The sequence below is a fragment of the Lepisma saccharinum genome, chromosome 1, assembly GCF_977018435.1.
Source record: "Lepisma saccharinum chromosome 1, izLepSacc3.1, whole genome shotgun sequence".
Classification (NCBI taxonomy): Eukaryota; Metazoa; Arthropoda; class Insecta; order Zygentoma; family Lepismatidae; genus Lepisma; species Lepisma saccharinum.
In genome coordinates, this window is record NC_139229.1 from 72,960,074 (window position 1) to 72,971,073 (window position 11,000).

An 11,000-nucleotide genomic window follows, 5' to 3' on the forward strand; every position below is an offset into this window, starting at 1 on the left:
TGTAGTCGCCTTGTAATCAAGGAGTACCAGGTTCGATACCTGGTGGAGGCATATAGTGATTCGGATCCCACTTTAAACTGTAGATCCCGTTATGATTAGCCTATCAATGCATAAAGTGTGTGTGTGTGTGTGTGTGTGTGTGTGTGTGTGTGTGTGTGTGTGTGTGTGTGTGTGTGTGTGTGTGTGTGTGTGAGAGAGAGAGAGAGAGAGAGAGAGAGAGAGAGAGAGAGAGAGAGAAGAGAGAATGTTTACACACAATTGAAACGCACAATTTTATGTCATTTTTACAAATGAATTACGATTATAGATTAACTAACCACTGCAGAAAATGTAATACAACAATTTTATCATAATATTAACGACTAATATTATTATCTATGTATACTTCCGTTTCCACTGGACTATCATTCTCTACCTATTTATATCTATCTCTCTCTCATATATTCTCTACATACAGAGAGAGAGAGAGAGAGAGAGAGTTGAATCGTATATTCAAACTTATACCAGTGCCACTGTAATTTCCGGCTTAGGGGTCTCCCTTTGCAGCATTGTCCACACCCGGCTAGGATGTGAAACCATTAATGTATGGGCGTGATTGGCTCTTACAGGAGTGTGCTTTTCACATGCCACGATAGGTGTGTGGACAGCCATTCAACATTATGCTTTTGCCCGCGCAATTCTCTCGCTCGAAGGTAGGATATAACCGTTACTATAAAACCATATTGCAATAAGGTTTACCTTTAAAACGACATACACAAATCTCACCATGGAACGACACGAAAAAATGATGACGTCATTTTCGTCACACACTGTTCTTGCAACAGGCACGTCTGTTGTCGATCTCAGCTCTTCCTCCGAGACAGCGTGTTGCCCTCAAGAATCTATTTTCACACAGCCAATTCTTTTTCAAATTTAAAGTCGCTTCATCGAAGCAAATTGCTTCTATTTTTGGAAAAGAACAAAATGGATTTCTTAAAAGTTCGAGAGCCATCTGTTGTTCACAAGAAGATTCTGAAACCACAATACGCTTGTGATTTTGAAGTTTTATCTTTCTGTAATAAATGCTACAAAGGATAACAAGCAAATTATATCTAATGGTACAGCATTTTTTTCAGCTCTAAATATGTAAAACGTAGGGACTGAGAAATATGGTGTAAAGTGGGATCTGAGCCAATGAAATGGATCTCACAGGACATCTATGCAAGTGTCTACAGTGGCTAGAGGCTGGGTTGTCATGGAGATATTTTCTCATCTGTTCCTGGTTAGAAATCTAGATGTGAGGGAGTGTAACGGCCGAAAATGTATAGAAGCTAAAACTTGAGTGTTACTCAGGAGTGAGTCTGCTGAACTTTTTAATTTGATTCAATGAAATAAAATTGTTGGGTTCTTTTGCACCGTCACATTATGTGGGTCCAGTGGTCGATAATCCGAGGGAATCTTCTCATGCGAGAAATTTGTTTAAGACGAAACACGGCAATAATACTATTTGATTTGGTTTATATTACTTCACTTTTCTGCCACTTTTCGCTACTCGCGAAGGTGAGAATTAGTGAGGATATTATGAAATGGATGAAGGGACACTCACAAAAAACCCCACGCCCAGGCCGTCATTCAAACCCGGATCCTCCAACGTTGTTGCGCGCCTTGCTAACCACTCCGCCACGGAGGTCAGCTGCAATAATATTAAGTGGAATCATGTTCAAAGCAGGAGGAAGATAGCAGGAATGCAAGGGGTGATATTTTCAGAAAGCACCCACGAGTGAACCTCATTTCCACGCAGTATGCCGTGATAAACGCAGTATCGCAAGCCAAAGGTCGTCTGGCTTCTAGCCCCACAGTCAGTATTCAAAATTCTCTGTGGTTGATTGATTGAATTGTTTCATTTTACTTCGCTTAGCCACTTTTGGCTCATTTGCGAAGATGGGGATGAGTGATGTGATGAAATTGATGAATGGACACTCACAAGCATCCATGCCCAGGCCGGAATTCGAACCTAAGACCCCTTGCGTCGAAAATCGTCTGTGGGGATTGTGTCGCCCCTGTCGACACATTCCTTTTAAGCACTAAACTATTCAGTATATGTTATAAAAATCTATATTGTTACGAATTAGTGTTGAATCTCTTCACTAAAGATTGTTAGATTTCTTTCCATAAAAATGTTATTGTTAATGTTATAATAGGTAATGAATTGTTTAACGTAAATCAGGAAAAAATGCTGAAACTATGGAATATAAAACTATGTAGTAACCATGGTAAATTGTAAACAAAATTATGATATAGAAGAGCTAGACTTATGTAAGCCTACGGGGCATTCTCCTGGTCGCCGAAAGGTTGATGGTTCAGGGGACGTTGGGTAATATCTTGCTTCAATCTTCGGATTGGCTGGTGTAATTGTACTCCATTTGGCAGATATTCAACAAACCCAACTCTGAATAAGGTGTTCTCCTGCATCATCAAAAAGGTTATAAACTTCGGTACAACTAATAGTTTTAGGCCTACAAGTTGTATCGGGTGAATTGTCTGTATATCATCGGAAGTTTAAATAAATCTTCTAGTAAGAGATCTGGATGATCTTTTATTCCTAACCAATGTAGGATAAATAAAAATAAATCCTGCACCACAGACCACGCAAGGGCTTGGTCCTTCTAACCCTAAGAAGCCTTTGAGAAGTCTGATAAAAGTGTTCGTAACCAGACTAACATAAAGCCCTAAAAAGCAGAAGGTGCGTGTCAGGATGCACTTTGTCCATTTGCGTGCTAAGTGCTCCTTTACTGCCTCACTTTGTAGTATAGGTGTGGAAATTTTAGTTTTCGTGTATGTTATTGCTTTTTATCTAGGAACGGAGTTTGCCTCAACATTTTTTCTTTTAAATTAAGAACGTTTGAGTTACATCTGACCTTCATATAGTTAGTGATAAGGGGTGTCGTATACCGACTAAAGTTGTACGCCAGACCTGATCTGTGTCACAAGAAACTACTTACGGAAATGAGATTTTCTAAGGTTTCCAACGTTCGTCGAGGTATTTTCTTTCATCGTGGAATCTATTTGACCAGGAAATCATGCATTTTTCAAGACAAATATCTAACCGACGCACAATAGCCATTGCTTTCGCTACGTGAAACGGATGCTGCATACGTTTGATGACGTAACCCACTGTTAGTGTTTCCAACCCCCTTTTTTTAACTATGCTTGCCTAAGCTAACCAAACGTAACCTAACCTTATCGGAAATGGTTCGTGGGGCTATCCGTCAGCTACCCGTGCATAATGTACAATTTGCAAAAGTGACGAACACGATAGTAGGTATTTTTCGGTGAAGAAGGTTGGAAACACTGCATACCTACAACGCTAGTCAACCTCTGCCCGCCATATTGTGTGTTACGGAAGCGAAAAAAGGATTAACAAAAACTACTCTCTACGTGAGAAATGGTGTTTGTTTTCGTGTAAAAAGCATAATGGCACCTTGAACTATGTTTCGCAATACACAATTGGTAATTACGAACCATGCAAAACACAAAATATCCGATTTTAATGTGTGTCCGATATAAGGAACTGTTACCCACACTTTTGCTTGTCCCGGGTTCGATACCCGGTGCAGGCACAAGTGGTTCGGATCCCACTTTAAACTGTAGTTCCAGTCCCAATTAGCCTTACTGTGCATAAAGTGGACTTAAAACAACAAATCAACAAAATCAACTTTTGCTTGTGACTTTATGTCGTATCCTCCTGTTTCGACGTATTGCGTTTTCACCTCCCCCAATAGAATTTCAAATCATTTATGTGACACGAACTTTCTAAGGCGAAACGGGACATCCCATTTCGCCTTATACTGTTTCGCCTTACACACAAAAAATTCCCCACCAGGGAATATTATCGACTTGAAGGGCAATTCATAATGGGAGAGCAGAGCTTGTGATGTTGCCTACCTTGGCTCCCAATGTCCTGTCGGATAGGTTAGGTTAGGTTAGGTTACGTTGTTAGGTTAATAATAATGACCCTTCATGTCGATAATATTCCCTGGTGGGAATTTTTTGTGTGTAAGGCGTAACAGGATAAGGCGAAATGGGATGTCCCGTTTCGCCTTAGAAAGTTAGTGTCACATAAGTCACGCGAAATTGTATTGGGGGAGGTGAAAAAACAATAAGGCGAAACGAGATAAGGCGAAACGGGATAAGGCGAAACGGGCCGTAACCCTTTATGCACGTTAAACTGGCTTGTTTAATGCATACGAACCTTGAAGTAAGCGTGCAGTGTAAGATTTCCGCCTTAAAGGTCGACTTATTAGCTATGGGGCAGCTATGCTATTCGAATGTAGAGATATAACACTGTTCCAGATTATGCGAGTTTATTTACATAATGTGCAAGCACAATTAGACTACATAAGTAAAGTTTGTTCGACGATAAACTTGCTGAAAGAAAAATATTGTCTTATCACTTAGGCCAGTTTGATGGATATTCGTTTAACTAATTAATAACGAACTAAATCTGTCTTTTGACTGTCAAGTCACTTCTTCACGTAGTATAAGAAGAGAAAGATTATGAACAGTATATAATTGAGTGAGTGAGTGCAAGATCGGAACTTAAAACATTACGGAAAGTACTTATTCTTCTCCTCCATATCGTGGTTCCTCGGACACCTTCACAAAGTCTCTACCTTGAGGAAAATAACTTCCTCTTCCTGGGTCAGAATCCAAAATGCGCTGCCTTAAGGACTGCGAGGGCGCACCGAGGCTTCCTTATTACGTCATTGCATAACCGATTCTATTGACCTCTGCTTGCAAAATTAATAATGATTCTATCAATCTGGCACAAATGAAACAGAAATATAACAAAATGACGGCTCCGCGCTCACTACGGTCCATAACTTCAATCTAGTTTTATTATGACCTCAACACTCCGACACCGAAGAACCCGAACTTAGCAAGGGGCTTGTCCCTGTGTAAATTGAGGTGGTGCAAATAGCCTTAGTGCTGACGCAACATTGTAATTTCAATCAATAATGCAGAAGGAAACAGAAATGAAGCAAACAGACACGATTTATATTGCAGCACAGGACGGAGATCTAAATTCAAGATAACAATAATGTTGACTGGTAGATAGCGCTGGCAAGGAATAAAATCGAAACATGAAGTTGTTCAGAATACAATAAATTATACTTCACGAGATTCAAGTCGTAAATAGAAAGGATGGAGCTCGCTATTAGCCAAAAGAAATAAAAGAGGTATGTAAAACAAAAAAGTAACAAGAAATGGTTAATGTGCGAAAATGTGTAAGAGCATTACACATTTTTCACGTATGTATGTGTGTGTGTGTGTGTGTGTGGATAGAGATCGGTTAGTTCATCGAACCATCCAGCCTAATTATTGCCTATTTTGGGGGAGCAGGAAAAGGTTTATAGTATCCTTGCCTTGACTCATCTTACCCAACAGGTCGCTAGGTGCCGGGGCTTGCCCCGAGTTGATAGCTTCCTGGAAATGAGGAAGGTTTATTATCCATGAGCACGCACTGCACAGTAAGAATAATCGGGACTGGACTTACAGTTGGATCCGAACACTATGTACCTCCACGAGGTATCAAGCCCGAGACCCCTTGATTATAACGTGCGTACGCGCGCGCGTGTATAAACTTTTATACCAAATTATGTCAGATTAATATCTACGTTACATTTTAAACTATTTTTACCACATTTCATATACAGTGTGTCCGAGAAAAAATATACCAATAAAGAATTTAAATAACTCAACAATCCTTAACGATAGAAATGTCAAATAACGTTTATTTGGAAGAGAAAACCATAGATTTTTTTTAAACCAAAGAACAAGAAAAGAAATTCACCTTAGTAGATCTCAATGTGTGCTCCTTTGGTGCCGCGACAAACCTCAAGGCGGTACTCAACCTCCATCCAAGTGTTCTTCAACATTTGATGAGTGACGGAACCACATGCATCGACAATTCTTTCACGGAGAGCATTGAGGTCTTGCACAGGTGTTTGGTAAACCATAGTCTTCACATAACCCCAAAGGAAAAATTCCAAAGGAATAAAGTCTGGTGACCGTGGTGGCCATTTAATTGGTCCACCCCTACCAATCCAATTACCAGCGAAATTGTTATTAAGGAAGTTAGTAACACAACGGGCATAATGTGGGGGGCCCCATCCTGTTGAAACATGTACCCATGAGGTATACGAGGTACAGCATACTGTTGCAACATTTGCAGGTAACTTGCAACTGTAACTGTAGCTTCCTCAAAGAAAAAGGGCCCAATTACGGAATCTCGTGTCAAACCACACCACAAATTCAACTTTGGACTGTCGCGTTCATGTTCAATAACTGCATGGGGATTCTGTTCACCCCATATTCTACAGTTGTGCCTATGCACTTTTCCGGAAATGTGGAAGGTGGCCTCATCTGAAAATGTTACGCGTGTCAGGAATTCATTGTCATCATCAATCCGTGATAGCACTTCACTAGCATAATCAAGCCTAGCGGGTTTATCACTGCACTTTAGTTTCTGAACAAGCTGTAACTTGTAGGATCTAAGCCTTAACCTTTTATGTACGATATCATGCCCAGTAGAACATGGAATTTGAAGTTGAGAACTAGCACGTCTCACAGATTTACGCGGTCTTCTCTGGAAAGCTTCCTGAACTGCAACCACTTTATCCTCACTCACACGCTTCCGACCACTACATTTCTTCCTCAACAAAGACCCTGTTTCCAGCAATTGTTTATTCCATTTAACAATGTAATGACGTTCTGATGCTTCCTGTCAATATTGTTGTCGGAATCTTCTTTGTACCGTTACAGGAGACTTCAATTCTGCAAACCAAAAGCAGCACTCAACTTTCTGACGAACAGTAAACGGCGCCATTGTATAGACTACTCACGAACAAAGCCGCGCATGCGCTTAATTATGTTACGATATTTTCCCTTATGGTGGTAAAAAATAATCCTTTCTTCCCTCTTCAAAATAAACGTCATTTGACATTTCTATCGTTAACGATTGTTGAGTTATTTAAATTCTTTATTGGTATATTTTTTCTCGGACACACTGTATATATATTTTTCCTCCGTTGAGGCAATTTTCAATGCATTTTTCTCTGGTGTAGGACCCTTTGCAGACTGGAGATCTGAGGCTATACCCCCAAATCTGGTAATGTATAAGAGCAGATAAAGGAATGGATAAAAGATGAGGGAAATTAATGTGTGTGTGTGAAGAGTAAAAATGTGGAAATAATAGGGAAAGAATGGTATGGATAAACAAATGCAGATGAGAGACGAGACGATCTTCAGCAGATACCGATGAAACGGTCCTTTTGTTACATCTTCCTCACAACAATTTTCCTCTGAACGCCTACAAACATGGAGTTTTCTTGGTGCACAATTATAGAGCCAACCTATAAATAGGCGTCCTTTCATCCTTTCCTCTCCTACATGAAGACCCATTGTCATCCACCTTGAAGTTAAAATAACCAAAACATTAATCTCAGAACGATGTTTCTTTTCCCTTTGAAACGTCAAGAAAGAAAAGGCGGCCCTATTCTTATGTTATTACAGCATGAAAGTCAAATATATCTCCGAAAAGATTTCATTAAACGTCTGTTATTACCTTCCGGTGTATAATCCTATTACATGTCTTCCCCCCGCCCCTCAAAAAGCGGAAGGTAAGGAAAATGCACTCTACGCTTAAGGCCCTTTTCTGTAACGATAAAACGGTTAATGCAAGATGTAATGAAATATGCCTGTGGGTATCTGCGAACGGATAAAGTTACATTATTTTCTTCCCCGCTGCTAGCGACTACAACTGTTCATAAGGGAGGGTACAGTGTCGTAATACCGTTTAAAAGCTGGTGTATCATTGCGCGAACAGAGCCTAAATTGTGAAAGTTTTCCTACTAATTCTGGCAAATCATATTCCTTGGCTTTTCCAGGTTTTCAAGCAATTTGAAAACAACTTTTCTGGACCAATCAATTTTGCTGTTTTAACTTGCATAACTGAGTTTCAAGTAACACTAGCCTTCCCGCGAGGGGGGGGGGATGTGCCAGGTCCACCACCTTTTTCTCTTCGATTTTTAACTGAATCTATATATGTAAATGTATATATATAAAAATGGATGTATGTATGCTTGTTCCTGGAGCGATTTCAACCAAAATTGGTACACGTATCACTTGAAATCTCGAAAGAAACAATGTGGTGGTAAGACACCCGTGGCACCCCTAGGGGTGGGTGGGAAGGGGGTGACATGTAAAAAAAATCGTAAACGACCGATATTAAATTCCGCACAAACAGACATCCGTGACTCTATGCAATCCCGTAATGCCTGACATTCAGGCTGATATGAGTTTGTGTTGCGAAAACGACCGATAATAGTGTGGAATCCATAGTATATGGGGTCGCTAAGATGAATAGTGACACTCCCAATGCCGTTCAACTCCAAGTTCATCACCTTTCAGCATTGCAGGTGAGAGGGGGTGAGAAATGACCTACATTAGTGTCGAATCCATAGCTTTCGGAGACGCTAAGCTAATTGGTGACATTCAGGATGAAATAAAATTACTTACATTTTACAACATTGTCAGAATTCATTATCTTCCTGTCTAATAGAAGATTGGGATAAACAAATACCCGGGTAACTCCGGATAATCAGCAAAGTATTTTTATAAAAACCTGAAATGGGATGAATTGTTCATTAGGACGTTCTAAATGCTTCTGTATTTCTTTTATTCACAAAATCATAAAAGGTAACGTACATAGGAGGCAAAATTCTCATGATGGGCCTATAAGCCCACCCTTTCCCCTTGGTATGTATGTTCAGATATGACACACGTGCCTGTGACAGTGCACAAACTGTTTGTAATTATGGTAATTTTGGAAATAATTATAATTACTGTATAACTGCACGTATATATACAAAAAATTATTTGTACTCATTAAACATACACTTGCTGTATCATGCTGCAAGCTTAGTGAATGATAACATGTGTTTGACACTCGTGTAAGAAATGGTTCTTATTTTTATTAATGATGCTAATCATTGTAACTATTATAATTATGTTTTAACTGCGTCTATATAGACAATAAAGGAAACAGTGATTCAAGAACAAAATCGTTTCTTGAATTTTAGTGATGAAAAAATTGTGTGGGCCTCTGAGCGCCCTCCCCCCCACATGTAAGTAAGTTTCTTGTACGGTACGGGTAAGCTGGATTAACTTCCTTACCCCTTTAGTCAACATTATTCAAAATAATACTAACGAGAGTAAATTCTAAGACCAAATATTTCCCATCGAAAAGCTGGTCCAAAAAAGTATCCAACTGTATTTTCCTGTCCATCTAAAAACACCTGTTTTCCCATAGGGTGCTTTTTCATTACTTTCTCACACATAGGTTGATTTCCTTAACTTGTCCAGGATTTCGAGAACTTTATTTACACGTTTAACATTGTCAGTTGATGTACCATCAAGTTTAGCGTGATGCATTTCACGATGTTTATTGTACGTGATTCTGATATGAACAACATATGCCTTAATACAATAGTTTGTTGTGATACGGTCTGCAATTAGTGCAAAATTGTACTCAACCGAGATTTAAATTCCGTCATTTTAAAGATAGCAATATACCATATTTTAGAGGAAGGTAATATAGATATTGCATGCAACGAAGGGAACTTAACATCAACATTTATTAAAATGGTTAAGTAGTATTTAAACAGCATAAAAAGCGAAATCATAGATCACAAACTGTCGATTGCGAGCTGTCGGTGGCAAGTGACTGGTTCGTTATATTACAGTGCAAATACTGGAGCCATCTTGTGGCAAACTTTCACAACATAGTTTCGACTTGTCGATTTTGCGAGATGGCCTCTGTGTATCACATTAATACTACTGGTATGGATGTTAACGTGATAGGAATTTAGTAATATATATGAGCTTTATCTGTAGAAAGTGTTTGTCTTTTTTTTTAAGTCGAGTTAATTTGTAAACATTGCGAGTAGCAGAGGCCGACTGATTAAAGGTGGACTCTAAAATATCTTGGACCACCCTCCTTCTGCACCTCCAAGATATCTTGCACAAGGATTTTCTAGTCATTTATAATAGAGCAAGAATCCACACGCATATATATAGAAGAAAATGATAAAAACATACACTGAGGAAGAGAAAGGGAAAAAGATATAGAAAATGGTTATAAAGAAAGGAGGAAGAATATATAAAGAGAGAAAGTTAGTTAGAAAATTCAGAAATAGTGGGAGAAGTAGAGGCAGGTAAAGGTAAAAATGAAAGAGAAAGTCAAACAGGAAAAAGTAAGAAAAGAACCAAAGAGGAATAAACAGATAGATAAAAGAAGGAAAGAAGGAAAAGAGATAAACACACTGAGAAACAGGAAGAATGAAAGAAAGAAATAAACAAGAAAAAGTAAGGGAATAGCGAAAGAGGAATAAAGATAAAATAAAAATATAGAATGTGATGTAGAAACATAGAGAGTAAGGGGGAAGGTAGAAGAAGGTAGGGAAATAGAGGGAAAATAAAGAAAGGCAAGAAGAAAGATAAACTGAACAAAGAGAGTAGACCTAGTGGCCCGGTACTGAAACAACATTTGGGGCTCGGTGGGGCTCGCAGTGTTGACAACAGTTTACTCGAAAAAATCACCAAGGTTTTTGGTCTAACCTAACCTAAAAAGCAAAGGAGTTGGCAATTTTGCTTGAGAGTTCACAAACCGGAAGTGGGGCTCGATCGCCTTAATGGATTTCTCTCGTAAGGCATGATCTCCACTTGATGGCGCAGTGTTGTCAACTTCTTACCCGAAAAAATCACCAAGGTTGTGGCGCTCGTTGTAGCCTTTTATGATGTATATTTTGAGGGGCAGAGTTGGCAACACTGTGGGGGGCACTGTAGCCTTTTATGAGGGGGGGGGGGTTTATTGCCCTCTGTTTACATCTGGCAACACTACCGTAGATTTTTTGACAGTGTTGTTAACCTACTGGGTTTTTCACTGTAAATTTTCATCA